The 21,606-nt window shown below is 47.8% G+C and overlaps 1 protein-coding gene across 3 annotated transcripts in view; it reads right to left on the bottom strand.

Moving 5' to 3' along the window:
* Positions 1-21,606, bottom strand: part of ADK (adenosine kinase) — a 295,465-nt gene that overhangs the window by 46,924 nt on the left and 226,935 nt on the right. The gene's annotated exons all lie outside the window — the stretch shown is intronic.

The following is a 21,606-nucleotide window of genomic DNA, read 5'->3' as shown; positions in this document are numbered from 1 at the left end:
TAATAGGGAAAGGTATGGCTAGCCGGAGCACTTATCGCTGTCTTGAGGAACATTAGTCATTTGTAGAGCACTTCCCAAGGCAGTGATGTGGCAAACGTAGGTTATACAGATCATGAGGCTGTCACCAACTCCTCCATAGTTCTTTCTCACTGCCTTTCTCCTATAAGGTTTAGGATCACATGCCCAGTATTATGACATCCCCTGGTTTTGGTGCCCCCGCCTTCTGAGATTAGGCAGGTGGCAACCCAGGGGCACCAAAACTATGGAACTCCCTTGCCAGAGAGATTCATTTGTTGACATCTTCTGCTAGCAGGCAAAGACTCTTTCATTTTGTCTGGTGTTCCCCTCCATAATCCCTCCTTCCTGTCATTTTCATGCACGTGCATTTTATTGTGTTGTGTTTAATTTTAATGCTTTTTCTTATTTATATTTTAAATCCATTATCCATTATTCTAGGATGAGTGTCCCTACCCCCACCTTACTTCACATTACAGGCTGCCTTTAGCAAAGCAGCTCACGTAATAAAGTCACCATATGGATTACCTAACCCTCATTTTACTAGTAAGAGGGAGAAACTCCACACAGGGAAGCAGTTTTCAGACATATTCTGTATGGCGGCTGTGACTGGCTACCGCCAGTTCATTGCAACGTAGTACTTTGCCCTGCCCCCTTCTGTGTCTTCATGGGGGAAGATTTCCCCCACTGGACCTGGTCCACCCTGGATTTCTGCCTCCACATGAGGCAGCCGGGATGGAAAGGTTCCACTGTGTTTTGTGGCAGTAGGGCTTTTAAAAATTTTCATGGAGGGGGGATTGCATGACAACACAATCCCCACTTCATGAAAATTTAAAAAATGCCCCAGCCAGCTGTGCACCGCTGCAAAGCGCTGTGGAGCTGTCTGGGCCATTTTTTGTCCCTTCCAGGATGCCGTAGGAGGGGGAGGAGCTGAGCCTGGAAGGGCCAAGTCTTCCCCTTCCACATGGGCTTGCTCTGGGATAGGCTCTGATGGTGCCCGCAGCGAGAAAGGGAATGTGCAAATATCCACAATCCCTTGCTGCGGGGCAACAGAAGGCGTAAAGCGGGCCAGGGTCAGTGCCGACATTGTGCAGAAGTGGGGATTAGCACCGCTGCCATGGTAATACCGGCCCAACCTTCTTCCTCCATGCCTAAAAGGTCTCAGCCTGATGTCAGGCACAAGATACATCTCCGGTCTTCCCAAAGGTTCTATATCAATCTTTATTTTACGGTCATTTAGATGAAAATTTAAAGTTTTTATATTGACTTTAACCTTCATTTCTTAAACACCACGACACCATTTTTTAAGGATTATATCTGGAGCTTATGTTTGGACCTTCTGAAAGCCATTTCTCATCTATTTCACATTAAAGGATCCTGATCACCTTTCATCTAAAAAAACGTTCCGCAACAAATGCACTCAAATGCACTGATGGCTTCATTAGAAGATTACTTAAGCTATTCTGACGGCTGAATCACGGCTTTCAGCGACTCAATTCCTCTCACCTCAAGATGCGCAAACATCACAGCACCATTAGAATATGCTTATTACTTATTTATATGAAACATGAATGGCTTCAATTAGGCTTTCTGTTTTTAAACAGAACCAAAGGGGAATGGAGGAAAACAGGGTTGCTTACCAGTAACTGTTGTTTATCGAGTTATCTTCTGTGCAGGAGCACATGGGGGGCTGTACACAAGCAGGCCTACTTCATAGAGATTTTGTAGCTAAAACACCTCTAGAGGGTGCGCTGCGTCCACCCAAACTCTGGGCTCTGCCCCAGGAGCACATGCTTCTGTGCAGCAGCACCCTCAGTGCCTGTAGTGCCGCCAAAGCTGAAGAGCATGCAGTGAGGCAGGAGGGAGCTATGTGTTCCTGCACAGAAAATACTCGAACAACAGTTACCAGTAAGTAACCCAGTTTTCATTGTCAATCTTCTGTGCAGTTAACAAATGAGGATTTTAGCAAGCCATTCACCTAGAGGTGGGTACATGCTCCAATTTAAATAGAGAATGCAATACAGCCTTTCCCATGTGTGTGTCTCATCTGGCTTGGATGTTCAATGTGTAATTATAAACAAATTACCAGCTGAAGACCATGTTGCAACTCTGCAGACTTCCAATAGTAGAACTCCATCCTGAAATGCTGTTGAATGGGCCCTGACTCCTAAAGTACAATGCCTCTCCACCTCACTGTAACACTTTTAAATTATGGCTATCCAACTAGTTCGGGATGCCTCTCCCTCTATTAGGGCCAGTCCAGCAAAAAAATAAAGAAGCTTCCTTCTAACTTTCCCTAGTCTCTGCAGATAAAAGAGCTCCTCTAATATCTAAGGTGCTCAAGTGTCTCTCTCAGATTCAGGTTTGGGGGGAAAATACAAATAGAATTATTTCCTGTGCTCTATGGATCTTTGACAACACTTTGGGAACAAAGGTCAAACTTGGGTGTAACACCACCCTTGAGTTTTTAAGAAGGTAGGATAAGCTTTTAACACAACCAACTGGTTCACCCAGAATAGCCACAGCAGAAGTAATACCCACCAACAACCTAACCTTCAATGTTAACACCTCTAATGAACATGTGGCTAATGGCTTAGTGGACACATTATTGATCTAAAAGCCAGAATAAAGACCATTGACCCAAATGGGCAATGGCCTCCATGTTCATTTCCCCAGGAATATGAATGACTTGGACATGTAGTTCTATAACGGTTTCCCATAAAAACCATTGAAACCCCTAAAGCAAGGATAAAGACCACTGACTCAACTGGAGGGCAAATAATTTGCAATTTCTTAAGGAACCTCTTAGATAAATTATAAGCAAATAGTGATTTTCTTTTTAACCTGCATGAAAAAGTGAAATTACTGTCAAATGTATCTTTAATGACGAAAAACTGAACCCAGTTTTTAAGGACAATGGGTAATCAAAAACAATTTGTAAAGATGTAGTTGAAGAGGGCTGTTGTTCAAGTGAACACCAAGCAGCAAATCTTTTCCTCTTATACACATATGATTTTCTAGTACTTGGTTTTCAAGCATTCAAGAGAACTCTACTGACCTCCTGGAAAAAACTAAATCCATTACCCAAGTTTCCAGGAGTCAAATTGAGATGAGACAAGGCATCATGAAACAGCCCGTTGAGTCTCAGTAAGGCTGGCTCAGAAACCGACCTCTGGAAACCTTCATCCGCGTCTGCGTGTGTGTGCCCGCTGGCGCCTGTGCCTCCCCTCCCCCCCACGGCGTGGCGCTGGCTGCAGCGAGAGCGAACGGCCGCTTTGGGCACTAAAGTGCCCAACCTTAGTCTCAATGGCCTCCTGACACACTTGTCTGGACCCTGTGCCCCCTTGTTTGTTGACGTAGAACATTTTAACAATGTTGTCTGTAAAAAAATAATGTGTCAGTTCCATGCGATATCTGCAAATCAGGTAAGGGCTTCACAGCTCTTAACTTTAGAACATTGATATGTCCTGTGTGGGCCGGAAACCATGAGCAGAAACCCCTTCTCAGTGGGCCCCCAACAGTCAAAGATGCATCAGTAGTCAAAGTTACTTCATGAGCCCTCCATGATACCAGGCCACCGGTAGCCACACCTGCCTCCCCCCGCCCGCAGCGAGAAGGAAGGGAAGAGGCAGGCGCAGCTGCCGGCACGCTGGTGACGCAAACGCGCATGTGCGCAGTTGCTGCGCATGCACGTTAGTGCCCCCTGGTGGCAAAAATGTGCATGCGCGGCAACTGCACGTGCACGTTTTTGCAGCACACTCGGCTCTCCCCTCACCCCAGAGGCGGTCCCTGACCTGAGAAAGGTTGGGGACCACTACTCTAGTACATGTACAAAACCATGAATCCTCAAAATATACCAAAAATGGCTGTATTTATATGGACTGAGAGGGCTCCTTGGAAAAGATTGAAAAAACAGATTGACAATTAAATGTCTTATCTTGGAATTTAGGTGGGTGGTGTAACAAACTTCATGACTCAGAATTTCTATTATTTCTCGGTAAATTTGAGATTCTCTGTTTCCAGGAGACTTGGGTGCAAGAGTCTGGTTTCAGTAACCTTCAAGGTTTTCGACTAGGTATCCCAAAAATTATCCCCTGGCAGAGATTCTCACACTCACCCTGCCAATTTAAGGATCTAATGACCCTTCCTGGAACGGAGAACTTATACCAATGTGGGTGAATCTGCACCCTGTAACATGAAAGGAACCATAACTGGAGACATCTCATGTATAACCTGGCCAGTGGAAAAAACAGAAGTCCATGAAGCTTAATAAATTCAGGATGTGATATACTGACTGGAACCTATTATCTGAGAAATTTGACACTAACAGCACTATTTTCTCAGTCCTCTCAACAGGTAGTAGCCCTTTCGCCTGTAGACAATGAAAACATACTCCCAATGACACGGACTTTCCGGGAGGGAATCAACCTAGATTTCCCCCAGTTTCGCAATAAACTCACATTATTAGAAACCTCTAGGTCTTGGGTAGTCTGTAGACACTGCTCAGAGACTGCCACTACGAAACAACCACCAAGATATGGGAAATGTTGCACCCTAACAGTATTAAATGGGCCACCAGACATGCTTCCCATTTTGTAAACACTCTTGGACAGCGGTTCCCAATCTTTTGGGGCTACTGCCCCCATGGTTCCCAGGCAAGATTTCTAGTGCTTCCCCCCCCCCTCCAAACACACACACACACACCTTTCCTGCCGTTAGGTCTACTGCAAATTCAAAACATACTACATTGCCTACACCTCTTTTTTGATTGTTATGCAGTGGCCATATTTTTCCCTGGAAAAAATATATAAGCCCTTTGTAAAATTCATTTCCAAAAAGCCACTTTGGGTCCTCATTGGAGGGAGGGAGAGGAGGGAGGGAGAGAGAGAAGCAATGGAAAATCCCATAGACCATTTATACACTGGGTACTTTACTGCCCCAGCTTCCATGCAAGAACACAAATCGGGGGTGGATAAGGTACACTGGGCCAAGTGCTCCTCCATGTGGGTGCAGGAAGAGGTGGGGCAAACTACCATGACTAAAATTCCAGTTTGTAGCCTGGCATGAAACCTCCAGTGCATAAACGGTCATAGCCAAGAACAAGCAGGGGAAGGCTTTTCCAGCCTCCCACAGATGGAGACCTTTGGGGAAATGTTTCCAAACCTGGGTGAAGAAATTCCTGGAGACATGGGGTGGAGCTGGAAAGGAAAGAGTCTGAGGTGGGAAGGAGCTCAGCAGGAATAGGATCTCATCCAGGAATGAACATATGTGAACAAAATGCTCCTGAAACTTGAGGTTCAAAAGCAATTTCTATTTCCCCTTTCACCACCGGAGCCTTCAGTACACTTAAAAGTTTGGAGGAGGGTGCTGTCTGCCCTTTATATTCCACGGAGCAAGGAGGCAAGGATCTGAACTCTAGCCTGTAGCCTTCATGGATAACCTCAGAACCCATTGATCTGAAGAGATACATTGCCAATTGTGAACATAACTGGCCAATCTGTCCCCAGATTGTGTGGCCATGGGCTACCCCCTAAGTCAGGACCCTAGTTTCTGATTTTGTGGAAATTCTTTCTGAGAAGAAGAAGAACTGAAGTCCCCACCCAACAGGAGCTTTTAGAAAAACCTATACTCAAAATAGGGTTTAGATTGGAAATAGTGTTATTTGAGTATTGCCAAATCTATTATACCTCTGGTAAGGATACAACTGGTACTACTGGAATGGGAGTTGCTTATAGAATCTTAACACAGCGGCGCCGCGGACTAAATAAAGCTGTAATGGCTTAGTGGGAGGAGTTAGGGCGGGCTCTGTCCGGGATGAGGAAGGGTGCTGATTGGCCCCTTCCTCCGGACAGACCATCGGCCCGGCCGATTCCTGCCCTGCCGACAAGGAAGCAACCACGAGCCGCGCAGAGCGCGGCTCGCGGTTGCTCCCTTGCCGGTGGCCTGATGCGGCAAGAGGCGCGAAGCGCCACCCGCCACATCAGGCCGCCGGCAAGGGAGCCCCCGGCAGCTGCGCTGTGCGCGACTGCCGGGGGTTCCCTTGCCTAGCACCCGCTGTATTTTAATTACAGCGGGCTTGATTACTAGTCATAGAATAATAGAGTTGGAAGGGACCTCCTAGGTCATCTAGTCCAACCTCTTGCGCTATGCAGGACACTCACAACCCTATCACTCATCCACTGTAACCTGCCACCCCCTTGAATCTTTACAGAATCAGCCTCTCCATCAGATGGCTATCCAGCCTCTACTTAAAAATTTCCAAAGATGGAGAGCCCACCACCTCCCAAGGAAGCCTGTTCCACTGAAAAATCGCTCTGTCATGAACTTCTTCCTCATCTTTAGATGCAATTTCTTTTGAATTAATTTCATCCCATTGGTTCAGGTCCATTCCTCCGGGGCAAGAGAACAATTCTCCTCCATCCTCCATATGGCACCCTTTTAAATACTTGGTTATTGGATACCCTCTCAGTCGTCACCTCTCCAGGCTAAACAGACTAAACTCCCCCAACCTTTCCTCATATGTCTTGGTCTCCAAACCCCTCACCATCTTTGTTGCCCTCCTCTGGACACACTCCAGTTTGTCTACATCCCTCTTCAACTAGGGTGCCCAAAAATGAACACAGTACTCCAAGTGAGGCCGAACCAGAGCAGAGTAAAGCGGTACCATCACCTCCCGTGATCTGGACATGATACTCCGTTTGATACAGCCCCAAATCCCATTTGCCTTTTTAGCCACTGAGTCACACTGCTGACTCATGTTCAATGTATGGTTTATTATTATTATTATTAATTAGATTTATTAATTAGATTTACTAAGACTCCTAGATCCTTTTCGCACATACTACTGCCAAGACAAGTCTCCCCCATCCTATATTGGTGTATATAGTGTGACCTGCAAAGAAGACTGACGATAAATAAGATGATGTCACTTGACTGTACAAATAAAAGCTTTATTGGGAAAATAATTTACTATGTATGTTTTGTATATTGCTTATATGTACTTGTTTTTATATATTTTTATTGTTTGAATGCTTCTTTAACAATTACACACATTTTAAATTGTACATATAGACCAATCATCTGGAGTTATCATCTTAACACAGCCTAAAAAGGGTAAGGGCTTGGGAGGCGGGATGTGTCCGTGATGAGGAAGTGTGCTGATTGGCCCCTTCCTCTGGACAGACTATTGTAGGGATCAATCGGCAGCCGCGAAGCGCCTGCCGATTGGTCCCTCCGATTCCCTGCCGGAGCAACTGTTGCTCCTTTGCCGGCGGCCTGGCGCGTTGGGAGGCGCAAAGCGGGGCAGGGAGCCCCTGGCAGCCGCGCGCAGCGCGGCTGGCAGGGACTCCCTTGCCTAGCGACAACGGAGCCCCGCACTAGCCCACCCGCAGTCAAACATCGCCGTCCACCTGAAGGAGCCGCCGAGGAGCTGCCACCGCCGCACACAGCACCAGGCCGCCTGGGAGCCGCCGCCCAAAGCCGCGCCCTCCCTTCTCCATTCCTTTCTCGGCCCGCCGCTGAAGCAAGGACGCCCTGCCGCCGCCGCCCGCCCTCGACAACCCGTCCTCTCTCAGGTGCGATTCCTTCCCCTCCCCCGCTGCCCTCCCCTGTCCCTCCCTCTGCCCCCACCTTCTAGCGCCCATTGTATTTTTCATACAATGGGCTTTTTTCCTAGTTCAAATAAATAATGCTGTGGCACAGGTTTTTCAATGAACTTTGCAAAACAAAACCTAAACCCCCCAAACTTTCTGGCGGATTGTGCCGTAAACTACTTAAAGAAGCATTTAACGCACACATTTTCTTAGAATACTAGTAAGAACTGTGCTGGGGATTGTTGTATTGTTGGGTGATCTAACTCTCTGGAAGGAAAACAAATCGTTGTTCCAGGAGGAAGCTGAAGTTAATCAAACCAGATAAGCTGTAAAAAGCACATTTCCTCAGGCTGATCACTGGAGGAGCACGAGGCCGAGCAGGTTAGCTGGAGCAGAGGCTGCCAGAAAAACTGAAGCACAGTATGAACAATTGGGTGCCAGCAAGGTTAGGCACGTTGACAATTTACTAACAAAAGAATCCCCCCGCCCCCATACATTGGGGGTGTCAGTGGCCTTTGCTAGCCCAGCTGTCAAGGCACACGGTGTAAAGTTCAAAGGTACCATGCAGGGTATTGGAGAGCAGCTTGCAATGAATAATGCCCAGGCTTGGGGAGTGGGGGGGGGGAGCAAATGCACAGTAATGCACTCAGAATAAACTACTATCCAAACCAGAAAGGCTTAGAAGGAAATCAGACATAGGTAATGCAATTAAAGGGGAAAAATAATGAAGTTCAGAGTATATAAACACCAACTAAATACCACCTTATCTGAGCCAAAAAAACATTTATAATCCCAGTTTGGGGTGACAAAATTGAACAGGCAGTTGGAAACCTCTCCCAGTGGGAAGACACCTTTAAAAACCTTGCTGTGGCAAGACATTAAGATCTGTATTATACACATAAAGTTCAGCTGTGATGCTTGGATGTAACCTACTCCTTCAGGTGTGCAGGGCAAGTGATCCCATCTACAGATATTTCAATCCTTTCCTTGAAAATCAGACCCGGTGGGCCCCTTGGGCTGCTTCACGCATCATGCGGTGCAAAACTGCCCATGCTCCTCAGTCAGCCAATCCTAGCTCTCCTTCCTGCCCATAAGGTCTGTGTTTGCAAACATGTTTTCTCACATTCCCCTTTTCTGGTGAATGGAGTAAGCAGAGGCTTCGTTCTGCTCAAGGGCAAGCAGGAGACTCCAGTCAGGGTTGCCTGCCAGCATCAGGGCAGGTTTGTCCCAGGTGCCACCTTCCTCTTCCACGGGCTCCCCCTAAATCCCCTTGTGTGAGACGGCCTTCCCCAGAATAATGATCCAGTTGTGAGAGAAGTGGCTACTGAAAGCAGAGAACTGAGTCCAAGGAGCCAAGTTCCCCCTAGTGAAAAGATCACGCTCTTTGCTGTGGTGGGAGTGGAAAATGCAGTCAAGTGCCCAGCCAGGGGGCTTTCAAGACCAGAGACATCCAGAGGGGCTCTGCCATTGTCTACCTCTGCACAGCAACCCCTGGTACTCCTCAGGGGCTTCTTCTATCCAAGCGTGGCCCTGCTGAGCTTCTGGGATCTGATGAGATCAGGCTAGCCTGGGCCGTTTGGGTCAGGACCGTCCTTTGCTACCCCTCTAATAAGGTCTATATTGTTATTTAGGAGAAACCCAGGAACGGCCAAAGCTCTCCTTTATACCTTTTTATCCTGCCTTCCCTCCAAGGAGCTCAGGATAGTTAACATCATACCCCTTCTTCCCATTTCAAAATCACAACAGTCCAGTGAGGCTGAGAGAGTATGACTCTCCCGAGGTCACCTAGAATCATAGAATCATCTAGTCCAAACCCCTGCACTATGCAGGACACCCATAACCCTCTCGCTCACCCACTGTCACTTGCCACCCCCTTGAACCTTCACAGAATCAGCCTCTCCGTCAGATGGCTACCAAGCCTCTCTTTAAAAATCTCCAAAGACGGAGAATCCACCACCTCCCGAGGAAGCCTGTTCCACTGAGAAACCACTCTGACTGTTAGGAACTTCTTCCGGATGTTTAGATGGAACAGGCTTCCTCGGGAGGTTGTGGGTTTTCCATCTTTGGTGCTGTGGCAGGCAGCCGGCTGGAGAAATGTGGGCCATTGTGGGAGGAGGCCAAGCCATCACCATGCTGCCTGGGGAGGCCTGGGCAGCTGCAGGGCAACGCGGCGGCTGGGTGGGTCAGCTCTGCCCTGCCCAGCCATGGGGAGGGGAGAGGGAGTCTGGGTGGTGGGAAGGCCTTTGGGGGCCGGGAGGGAGGCTGCACAGCTCCTGGGGACAGGGCATCTGTCCTCCAGGCCTCTAGGGACCAGCACACAGGCCATGATGCCAGCACAGGCCCAGGAGAAGCCCTCCTGAGATAAGAGGAAGGGGGGAGGACTCTTTGTGTGTCTGTGGGAGGGACCAGGGAGTAGGGTGAGGAAGGAAGGGATTTGTGTGTGTGTGTGCGTTTGTGTGTGTGAGAGAGAGAGAGCGGGAGAGGGAATGGGTTAAAGAGCACCAGAACAGGTATGTATCCCACATACCTGTGAGAGACTGGGTGCCACTATTTTTATTTAAAATCACTATGCTCACTGGCAAAGGAGCATGTTTAGCTCATCCTGATTTTCACAGTTACCTAGCGCAGGACCTGCACCTTATGTTGGATACTGCCATGACTAGTAATGATGTTCGGCAGGGCTCAAATAGCCTGGACAGTTCAAAGCATGAGGGGTCTTTCAGGGTCAGCTTGCAATAAACGCGGGGAGAGCAAGACAGGCAGCGGCCCATCTGTACCACCCCCCACCCCACCCTCGGAGGCACCTCACACTGGGCTTCACATATGTGACAAAGTGGGCATGTTAAAGTCTGACCTTCAAGAGGCAGCAACATATGGTGACTGCTTGGGGGACAGCTGCTGAGCAGGGTGCTCCCCAGCGCAGGTGATATTCAGGAGGATGATCTCTATATTAGAGGCTTTCTGTTCCTCCCCATCAGGCATCACAAAGGAAGGAACCTCCCCGGAGGAGGCAGCCCTTCCATTCAGCCTTGGCAAGTGACAACTGGCAGAGAGGGCCCTTGCCCTGGGCAGCTGCCCCCTCTGGATAGGGATTAGTCCGGCCCTCTTCCTGTGCCACACAAACGGTGTGCCTTTAACTCCCTGCTTCCAAGCCACAGCTGCGACAGGCCGTTCTAGGAGGGGTCACCTCCTTCACACTGCTGTGCTGAATTTATTCAAATGAGTAGCCATGCTGGTCTGAAGGAGCACAATAAAACCAGAGTCCAGTGGCACCTTTAAGACCAACAAAGATTGATTCAAGGTGTGCGCTTTCGAGTGCAAGTCTGACAAAGAGTGCTCACGCCTTGAATAAATTTTTGTTGGTCTTCTGTGATTTTACTGTGATGAATTTGTTATCTTTCACATTTCCAACTACAGGCCCTGGCACTAGGCATCTAACTAGTCCAGCGATGCTGAACATTAACGTGTGCTGGGAGGGGGCTATGATAACATTTGGCAATTCACATTATGTGGAGACACATGTGTATAGACAGGATTATGCTCTGCCCCTGATTTTCACTCACATGGAGACAAATTGGCCCAGGAGACAAGCGATAGCAATAAAGAAGGCAACTCCCTTTAGCATCATGATAGGTTCTTTGCTGGCTGAAAACCACTTGCGTGTCTGCGTGGATTTTACAGTTGCCGGTTCCCCAGCAGAACAACCGAGCCTGCGTCCAGGGGGCACCTTAGGGACCAACAACATTTTGGGGGTGTAGGCTCTCAAGAGTCAATGCTTCCTGGTATATGAGGAAGGGAACTCTGACTCTCAAAAGCTCAGACCCCCCCCCCCCCAATCTTTTAGGTGTTACTGAACCTTGTTGAACTCAAGGATGGGGATGTGTTTTGAGTTGTCTGTGAAATGCTCCCGGACACATATAAACAGAGTAAATGCAGAATCAGCCCTGTACTCAGGTCTCTCCTTGGTCTAGGGTTGCCAAACTCCAGGTGGCACCTGGGGGGTCTCTTGCTATTTTACCTGATCTCCAGCTAGACATGATCAGTTCCCCTGGAGAAAATGGCTGATTTGGACGGTGGACTTATATCTTGCTGAGATCTTTCCCTGCCCGAAATCCTGACCACTTCTGGCTCCAACCCCAAAGTCTGCAGGTATTTCCCAAAACAGAATTGACAACCCTATGTTAGTCGGGGCATTTCCGCACACCAGTAAAAATAGTGTTACACCAGCTGAATGGCAAAGCACTAAATTTTATTGCACTTCCTAGCCCCTCCTCAGCTTTTTGCTGTCTCAAATCCTCTTCGGAAGATACATTAGGTAAGCATTTCACTGTATTTATCGCTTGCAGAAAAGCCCTCAATCTTCCCTCACAGGCCCAGCACAGGCTTCAGCTGTCAGTTTCCACCTCAAGACAATTACCAAAGCACAACTACAAGTATGCTACCTGACAGCCAGTTTGGTGTAGTGGTTAGGAGTGCGGACTTCTAATCTGGCATGCCAGGTTCAATTCTACACTCCCCACATGACCTTGGGCTCGCCACGGCACTGATAAAACTGTTCTGATCAAACTGTTCTGACCGAGCAGTGATATCAGGGCCCTGTTGTGGGGAGAGGAAAGGCGCTTTGAGCCACCTTCGAGTACAGAAAAGTGGTATGTAAGAACCAACTCTTCTTCTTCATTTATCAGGTGATAGGACTGACCATGTATGGTCATGTTGACCCACCAGAGCCAGCACCTCCCCCCCCCCGGTCCCCAGGCCTTCCTCTCCCCCCCCCCTGGTCCCCGGGCCGAAAAAGGTTGGGGACCACTGCCATAGCTGACAGGATTCCTTGAGTAGTGCGATAAGGTTTATTTCACTAGAGATGCTGTGGGGCAAACAGCTGCCCAGAAGCACTGCACTCCCCTAAAATCCCAGAGGGAAAGATACACATCCTTGTCCCCAACACGGAGATTCCAGGAGAGACGGCAGATGATCATTTGTAAAATACAACTTTTTACTTTTCCCTTCTGACTGGTAAAGGCATCCCCTATGCAAGCACCAAGTCATGTCTGACCCTTGGGGTGACGCCCTCCAGCGTTTTCATGGCAGACTCAATAGGGGGTGGTTTGCCAGTGCCTTCCCCAGTCATGACCGTTTACCCCCCAGCAAGCTGGGTACTCATTTTACATGGTACTCGGAAGGATGGAAGGCTGAGTCAACCTTGAGCCGGCTGCTGAGATCGAACTCCCAGCCTCATGGGCAGAGCTTCAGACAGCATTTCTGCTGCCTTACCACTCTGCGCCACAAGAGGCTCTTTCTGACTGGTAAGGTCAACATTTTTTTTTTTTTTTGCTCACAGGTGTCTTTCTTGTTGGTTGATGCAATCAAAGCTGTGATAGGCAATACTTTGGTTCCAAGGATATTACTTTGTATAAATTATTGGGAGTTTTAGCAAATGGAGACAGTATGCAAAAGTCACAATGCATCTGAGCAAACACTGACAATGATCTGCAGAGTGTCTGAACCACACGGGGCATACACCGTGCCTGGTTTTCAGGGAGAAACAAACTTTAATGACTTCAACATTATTCTTCAGTTGAGGAGACGAGTGTTATTATCCCCATCTTGTGAGTGGTTACTTTCTTTGTTGTTCTCAACAGACTTGCAGGTCCCTGCCAAGAAGAGCTCCTTCCGTGCTAAGTCCCTGGCCAGGGGCTGGGGCAGCTGCAGCCACGATACTCGTCTGAGCCATTATGGCATCCTGCACTGAATAAACAACTTGACATTTTAAAAAAATACCTGGACCTCATTATCCCTCTCAAAGGCTTATTTTTAAAACTAAAGAGCCACCTCAACCTGACCCTGATTTTAAAAAGTACTGCAATGGAAACTACGGAAGGATGTCAACACATTCAGTTTTGAATTTCCAAAAAGAAATCTTATGCAATCTGAATAATAGTTAGCACTGATCCAAGGAAGGCCTAAATAAGAATTCAGACAGGTGGGGAAAGCCTGAAATGAGGACTGAAAAAAGTACTCGAGGCTTATCATACCGATAAGAGGAATTAAATTAGACAAATCTTAAAATCCCAGAGTTCAAGGGACCTAATTTCGGAACAGCATTTATGGATAACATTGCCTTCGATTGCTACACTTTATTTCCTAAGCAGGACAGTTTTTGAACAAGGGCAATGCACAGAATTTATGTCTTTCTCTCTTCTACTGTAAATGAATTGGCAGACTGGACCCATTTGGGGAGGCCTGGTGAAGACAGACAGAAAAAGATATTAAGCGAAAGGGGTTATTTAACTTTTTGGAAGATAATAACTTATCTTTTTTACATAGAAGAACGATTATATTGAAAAAAAAAGCAACCAATGTAACTGGTTCTACTTCCATCCAAGATATGCCCCAAAGAATAGTTCATAGATTGGTTACAATCAAGAGTGTCTAAAATGTAATAACAGGGTTGTGCGATTAGGCAGCCGAATCACACAACCCTAAATAACTGCATATAGACTGAGTATAGTTTCATTTGACATTTTTAAAAAATTAGAAGCGATGTATCTGACCAGTAAATTAGATTGGCTGTAGAGGTAAATTCTCTAAGGACCAGAGCCGCAGCATCCACTCGATGGCTTGCAGAGCCGCATGATCACTAAATGCCTTGTGGGTCATCCTGCTCTTTCCTCAGCCTGAGGCAGCATGACAACCTGGGCTACAGAGGGCGACTCTCCAGGCGCCCAGAGGAGAGCAAGCCGGCTACGGAGAAAAGGGAGTTAAATGGTCCCCACAGTGGCTGCCCATGGTGGTCGGGGGGGGGGGGGGTGTTCTGCAGTCAGTGTAATCTTCTTGCAGGAGCCACTTGGGGTTGAGATGAGAGTGCAGAGGCTCTGGAGAAGATTGTGGGGTTGTGGGAGAAAATGGGCCCAAGAGAGGCTCACCCCATACTCCAGTCTCCCTGGGGGTTATGTACCACCTGCCAATCACAAGGTGTACCAGGCCTACACTGGAACATGGAGCAGGTGCTAGGTTTGAGAATGGTGCTCAGAAGAGCCATTGGTGACTTGTCAAAGAGCCACATGTGGGTCCTGAGTCAATGAATGAATATCACTGCTCCAGAGAAGCCTGATAATTCCCCTTTTAATCATTACAAAGGGCTCTCACTGCTGCAAGGACATAACATGAAGGCAGGTTTCTGTATACAGCATGCAGAACAGAAGGCCAGCGTGGAGCTTCTAGTTACAGACCAAGACTTCAGGAATGAGTTCATTGAGGTACCTCTCTGCCTTATCTTCTAAAGCAGTGGTTCTCAACCTGGGGGTCGGGACCACTTTGGTGGTCGAATGACCGTTTCACAGGGGTCGTGGCAGGGCAAGCAGCTTGGCTGGGGGGTGCCATCCACACAAAACCTTGCGGGGTCGATCGAGATAGAACGTTCGTCTGTCTTGAGCAGTGGAAAAGAGTGAGATCAGCATGGTGGGACAAGAGGCAGAGCTGAATTGAGAAACTCTGGGGAAAAAAGCAATTTCTATAGAATCACGAACAATGGATCGTCACGCCTTTGGTCATTCAGTTTAATTTCAGTGGAAGAACACTTGGATAATTATATGGTTGGGGGTCACCACAACATGAGGAACTGTATTAAAGGGTCGCGGCATTAGGAAGGTTGAGAACCACTGGTCTAAAGGCTAAAGAATATATTTTATGTTCCTAAAAAAAAGTAGGTGGCTGTTACACTGGACCATGAAGTTAGCAGAGGAGACTGCAAATTTAATATCAGTGGCTGCATGAACAACAGATGTGCAATTAACCAATTCTCTAACAAACAGTAATCCTTCTTGCTTGACCTAGCCATGAAATATCTCACAAATTGTTCCTTACTAAGAACAGTGAAACATTTCAAAGATCTGTTTATTTGGTCTCATTTCATAGAATCATAGAGTTGGAAGGGACCTCCAGAGTCATCTAGTCCAACCCCCTGCACAACTACTTGCCTACCCACAGTAACCCCTGGCAGAGATCAGTTCCCCTGGACAAAATGGCTGCTTTGGGGAGGCCTCACTAGCATTACACAATGTTGAGGTTCCTCCCCTTGCCGACTCCTCCCTCCCCAGGCTCTACCCCCAAACCTCAAGATATTTCTCACCCTGAGCTTGGCCATGTTATCTATTGAAACCAACTGCTCTGGCTAGGGTTGCCAGCCTCCAGGTGATGGCTGGAGATGTCTTGGTATAGCAATTGACCTCCAGGCGATACAGATCAGTTCCCCTGGAGAAAGTGGTGACTTTGGAAGTGGCACTAGACTTCATGATTTTCCAAAATATTTTATTGATTTGTTTGTTTAAATTTTTATACTGCCTATTCTTTACGGCTCTCGGCGGTTTACATGGAACATTGCATTTGATAAGGTTCCCCATGATGTTCTGATGGATAAATTGAAGGACTGCAATCTGGATTTTCAGATAGTTAGGTGGATAGGGAATTGGTTAGAGAATCGCACTCAAAGAGTTGTTGTCAATGGTGTTTCATCAGACTGGAGGGAGGTGAGTAGTGGGCTACCTCAGGGCTCGGTGTTCGGTCCGGTACTTTTTAACATATTTATTAATGATCTAAATGAGGGGGTGGAGGGACTACTCATCAAGTTTGCAGATGACACCAAATTGGGAGGACTCGCAAATACTCCAGAAGATAGAGACATTCAACGAGATCTGAATTTAATTTAATAAAGATAAGTGTAAAGTTCTGCATCTGGGTCAGAAAAATGAAAAGCATGCCTACTGGATGGGGGATACGCTTCTAGGAAAAACTGTGTGTGAACGAGACCTTGGGGTACTTGTGGATTGTAAGCTAAACATAAGCAGGCAGTGTGATGCAGTGGTAAAAAAGGCAATGTCATTTTGGGCTGTATCTACAGGGGCATCACATCAAAATCACAAGATATCATAGTCCCATTGTATACGGCACTGGTCAGACCACACCTGGAGTACTGTGTGCAGTTCTGGAGGCCTCACTTCAAGAAGGATGTAGATAAAATTGAAAGGGTATAGTGGAGAGCGACGAGGATGATCTGGGGCCAAGGGACCAAGCCCTATGAAGATAGGTTGAGGGACTTGGGAATGTTCAGCCTGGAGAAAAGGAGGTTGAGAGGGGACATGATAGCCCTCTTTAAGTATTTGAAAGGTTATCACTTGGAGGAGGGCAGGATGCTGTTCCCGTTGGCTGCAGAGGAAAGGACGCGCAGGAATGGGTTTAAACTACAAGTACAACGATATAGGCTAGATATCAGGAAAAAAAAATTCACAGTCAGAGTAGTTCAGCAGTGGAATAGGCTACCTAAGGAGGTGGTGAGCTCCCCCTCACTGGCAGTCTACAAGCAAAGGTTGGATACACACTTTTCTTGGATGCTTTAGAATGCTTAGGGCTGATCCTGCGTTGAACAGGGGGTTGGACTAGATGGCCTGTATGGCCCCTTCCAACTCTATGATTCTATGATTCTATATATTTACATGGAACATTATAACATTATACAAATTTCAAATGCTCACAACAATCTATCAAGTAGCAATTCACAACACAACATGAATAACAACAACACTGGGGAGGTCAAATTGTTCAGTCATGGAAGGGCATCTCAGGGGGTCCCAGCAGATGTTTCAAGTCGGCCAGCCTCAAGCGAATGCCTGGTGGAGGAGCTCCCTTTTGCAGGCCCTGTGGAATTGTGGAAATTCGGACAATCTCGTTCCACCAGGTTGGGGCCAAGACTGAGAAGGATCTGGCCCTTGTTGAGGTCCGACGTGCTTCTCTGGGGCCAGGGATCCACAGCCAGTTGGAGGTGGTGAGCATAATGCTGTTTGGGGGGTTTAGGCAGGGAGGCGGTCTCTCAAATACACTGGGCCCAAACCGCGTATAGCCTTAAAGGTGGTTGCCAAAACCTTAAGCTTAATCCAGAATTCAACTGGGAGCCAGCCAAACCTTTGGAGTACCGGCTGGATGTGGGATCTCCATGATGTTTTAGTGAGGTTCTTGGCCGCAGCATTCTGCACCAGTTGGAGTTTCCAGATGAAGGTTAAGGGTAGGCCTGCGTACAGTGAGTTGCAGAAGTCCAGTCTAGAGATGACCATCACATGGATTACTGTAGCTAGGTGTTCTGGGTCCAGGTAGGGCACTAGTAGCTTGGCTTGGCAGAGGTGGTAAAATGCCAGCCGAGCTACCTTTGTGACCTGGGCTTCCATTGTAAGAGAAGCATCCAGCATCATGCCCAGATTCCTGGCAGAGTGAGTCACTAGGAGCTGCACACCGTCCAGGGTGGGCAGGTGTGCTTCCTCCCATGGTCCCTTCCTACCCAACCATAGGACCTCCGTCTTTGCAGGGTTGAGCTTCAGGCGACTCTGCTTGATCCATTTTGTCACTGCTTCCAGACATCTGGCTAAGGGCTCTAGGGGAGAGTCAGTGCGGTCGTCCATCAGGACAGTGGTCCCCAACCATGGGAAGGCCATGGCACCGGGCCGCGGCTCCCTCTCCCCGCCCCCCCCTGCAGTAAAAAACTTCCCAGGCCGCAAGCTTGCGGCCCGGGAAGCTTCTTACTGCCGGAGGGTGGGGAGAGGGAATCAGGGTCGGCCGCGCCTGTGCGGGTGCGGCCCGATGCGTGGGCGCGGCCCGCGGGTGCGGCCTGATGCGTGGGCGTGGCCCGTGGGCATGGCCGATGCGTGGGCGTGGCCCGCGCGGGCTGCGGGCCGCGCCCCGATGCCCTGCCGGTCCCCAACCTCAGAAAGGTTGGGGACCACTGCATCAGGAGATAGAGCTAGGTGTCATCCACATATTGGTAGCAACCCAGCCCAAACCTCTGCACCAGCTGAGCCAGAGGGTGCATAAAGATGTTAAATAAGATAGGAGAGAGGACTGCTCCTTGAGGGACTCCACATGTGAGCTGGTGCCGGTTAGATACTCTCTCTTATCACTACCCTCTGTCTGCGACCCCAGAGGAAGGAAATCAGCCATTTAAGGGCTGTTCCTCGTATCCTGGCGTCAGTTAGGCGGTGAGCTAGGAGCTCATGATCGACTGTGCCAAGCGCTGATGACAGGTCTAATAGTATGAGCAGTGCTGACCCGCCTCGGTCTAGCTGGCATCGGAGGTCGTCCGTCAGGGCGACTGCCATTGTCTCTACCCCATGTCCAGGCCGGAACCTCGAAATGGGTCAAGGGCTGAAGTTTCCTCCAGGAATGCTGATATTTGGTCTGCAGCAGCCCTTTCAACTAACTTTTAACTAAATAGGTCTGGAAACCCTGGCTCTGGCCCATGAAGAAAAAAGAATTATAAACTGGGGGCAGTGGGGAAGAAGCTCAATCTGAGGGTTCAAACAAATAAGCAAAAAAAGGAACTAAAAATCTGCATTTTTTTTTTTGCAACTCTACCCAGCTGGAAATCAAAAGTGCCTTCTTTTCCAGACAACTCACAGATGAAAAAAAAAACATGAAGTAATCCTGAAACAGGCCAAGGCAGGAGCCAGGAATAAAAATGTAGTCAGTCTGAAATAAGCCATGTTTGAGGCACAGAGAAGAATAATGACCTCATGGTGGCCCTCGGCCAAGCAGGGCGGAGTTGCTCTCCCTCCTCTTTTGGCCCAGGCCCCTCTGGGATTGGGCCTTAAAGCAACAGTGCCAACAGACCACAAATACCTTTAAAAGTGTCTATAAATTTTGGCCACGTTTGGAGAACAGGGAATGCTGTGCAACATCGTCTCATATTGCCAATTAATTTTTCAATAGTCCTGCCAATTATGTGATTTGATTTTATGACCGTTTTACAAAACTGGCTTAGGTACAAAGATAATGTACATTCTGCCAGTAGGTTTTTATAAACTCTCAAAAGACAAAAACGAAATATTCGTGAAAGTAGATGGGAGAAGGTGAGGCGCTGTTCCTCGCTCAGCAGAAAAGGAAATTGGAGGCCCCCTTTCCCCACTACTCCAAAATACTTAATTCTGTCCAAGAAAAACAAGCTGTAAAGGGTTGAGGCAAAAGCTCTGAATTGCTGGGTCTAGGAAAAACATGCAGGCTAAAGACCGTATTTTATGTTCGTAAAAAAAGAAGGCAGCTGTCACATTGGACCTTGCAGTTAGCAGAGGAGAGAGTAAATTTAAATGCCAGTGGCTGCATGAATAACACATATGTAATAAACCACTTCTCTAACAAATAGCAATCCTTCTTGCTTGACCTAGGCATGAAAAATATCACAAATTCTTCCTTATTAAGAACAGTGAAACATTTTAAAGGTTTGTTTGCTTGATGGTCTCATTTCATAAAATCATAGAGTCGGAAGGAACCTCCAGAGTCATCTAGTCCAGCCACCTGCACAATGCAGGAAATCACAACTATCTGCCTACCGACAGTGACCCCTGGCAAAGATCATTTCCTCTGGACAAAATGGCTGCTTTGGAGGGAGGGTCAAACATACAGCCTAGGAGCCTGAACTGGCCATCCAGACTCTTATCTGGCCTGCAAAAACTGGGGAGCAGAAGGGAAGGCAGGAGGCTGCTGGAGGAGGGAGAATGGATCACTTCACAGGGTTGTTGCAGTTGGGGTGGGGGGTTGGGTCAGTGTGTGTGTGGCTTCCTCAAGATCCTGAGGGGTAGGATGGGGGAAGAGAGAAAAAGCAAAGAACGAAGCAAAGAACGGATTGTAGCCAAGCTTAGCTGCTGAGGCTGAATATATGAGGGGTGGAGTTACTGATAAACGACCTTATTTACTTGCAGGGAAGTTGGCTCATCTCCTAAAATATTTTTAAAAAACTAATGTGTATGAAGAAGTAAGATAACCCCCCTTATACTGTATCCCTTGAGAAAAAAAACTACTTGCATATGATTAACTACATTTATTGGTGCTTTTGTGGATTCCCCAGTAAATTATTTGCTTTCACTCCTACGTATCAATTGCTTCTGTTTGTATTTTGAGTGAAAATAATATTGTTAATTGGGTTTGCCTATGTCTCATATAAAGTATACATCTCCAGTACCTGACGTAACATTTGACTACACGCATGGTTTAGCCCAACATTTTTATCAGATCCAGCCCTTTGAACAAAGGAGTTTGACACCTTCACTCTAAACTCTCCCCTTCCTTCTTTTTTCTCTTTGCAACAAGATTGGGTGATCTCATTGATGGCAGCAGCCACGCGGGACTGCCAGTCTTCCACTGAGTCACCAGGAGGCATAGGGTCACACAGAATATTAAGGAATCCAGCTGGATCCATAAGTCTCTGCAAGCAGGCTAAAATATGGCCATTGCCAAAATGGGGTAAGGGTGGTATCTGAATCCATATCTCAGCGCCAAAGATCAGCTCTAACCTGTGGCCTGCTTGTTGGGTGGGATTGGCAACAAATTCCGAGAAGTCCAGTGCTGTCATGGTTGACATCAGGTCTGAGCCATGACCTCGAGCCAGTTCATCTGCATGGACACTGAAATCCCCCAGGATTAGGAGCCTGGGAAACTGCAATGTCCAAGTGGCGGCCTCCTCTAGGAGGCTTAACAGGGCATCCGGTGGTGTGTTGGGCAGGTAGTACATGAACCAGATGGCCAAGTTCTCAACTAACTCCTATTCAATGTCGACACATTCCTCTCTGGGGATCAGTGGTGCCACTAGGAGTAAGTCTCCCAGATAAGGATGGCCACCCGTCCCCCCTATCATGGGGCTGAGACTTGTGAAGAATTGAGAACCCAGGAGGTGCCTCATGTGCCCAGGTCTCAGTTACGCAAGCCAGGTCCACCCCTGACTCTGCAAAGTAATTCCACAGAATCAAGGTCTTGTTGTTAACTGACCTGGCATTGCACAACATCAATGTTGGCTCTACTCTAGTCTCCACCCACACATGTCTGGGGGTGGAACAGAGGTTAGAAGGGCAGCATGCTTGCTCAGGCCCACGGCCGTACCCGAATCTCCATGGCTGAGACCTGTGTGGGCTCTTATAGCTCACATGAAAGTTTATACCTTAAATAAAGCTATATTGGTTTTAAAGGTGCC

The sequence above is a fragment of the Paroedura picta genome, chromosome 7 (assembly GCF_049243985.1).
Source record: "Paroedura picta isolate Pp20150507F chromosome 7, Ppicta_v3.0, whole genome shotgun sequence".
Classification (NCBI taxonomy): Eukaryota; Metazoa; Chordata; class Lepidosauria; order Squamata; family Gekkonidae; genus Paroedura; species Paroedura picta.
The sequence above is the reverse complement of the archived record's forward strand: the minus strand, read 5'-3'. Positions and strand labels throughout refer to the sequence as shown.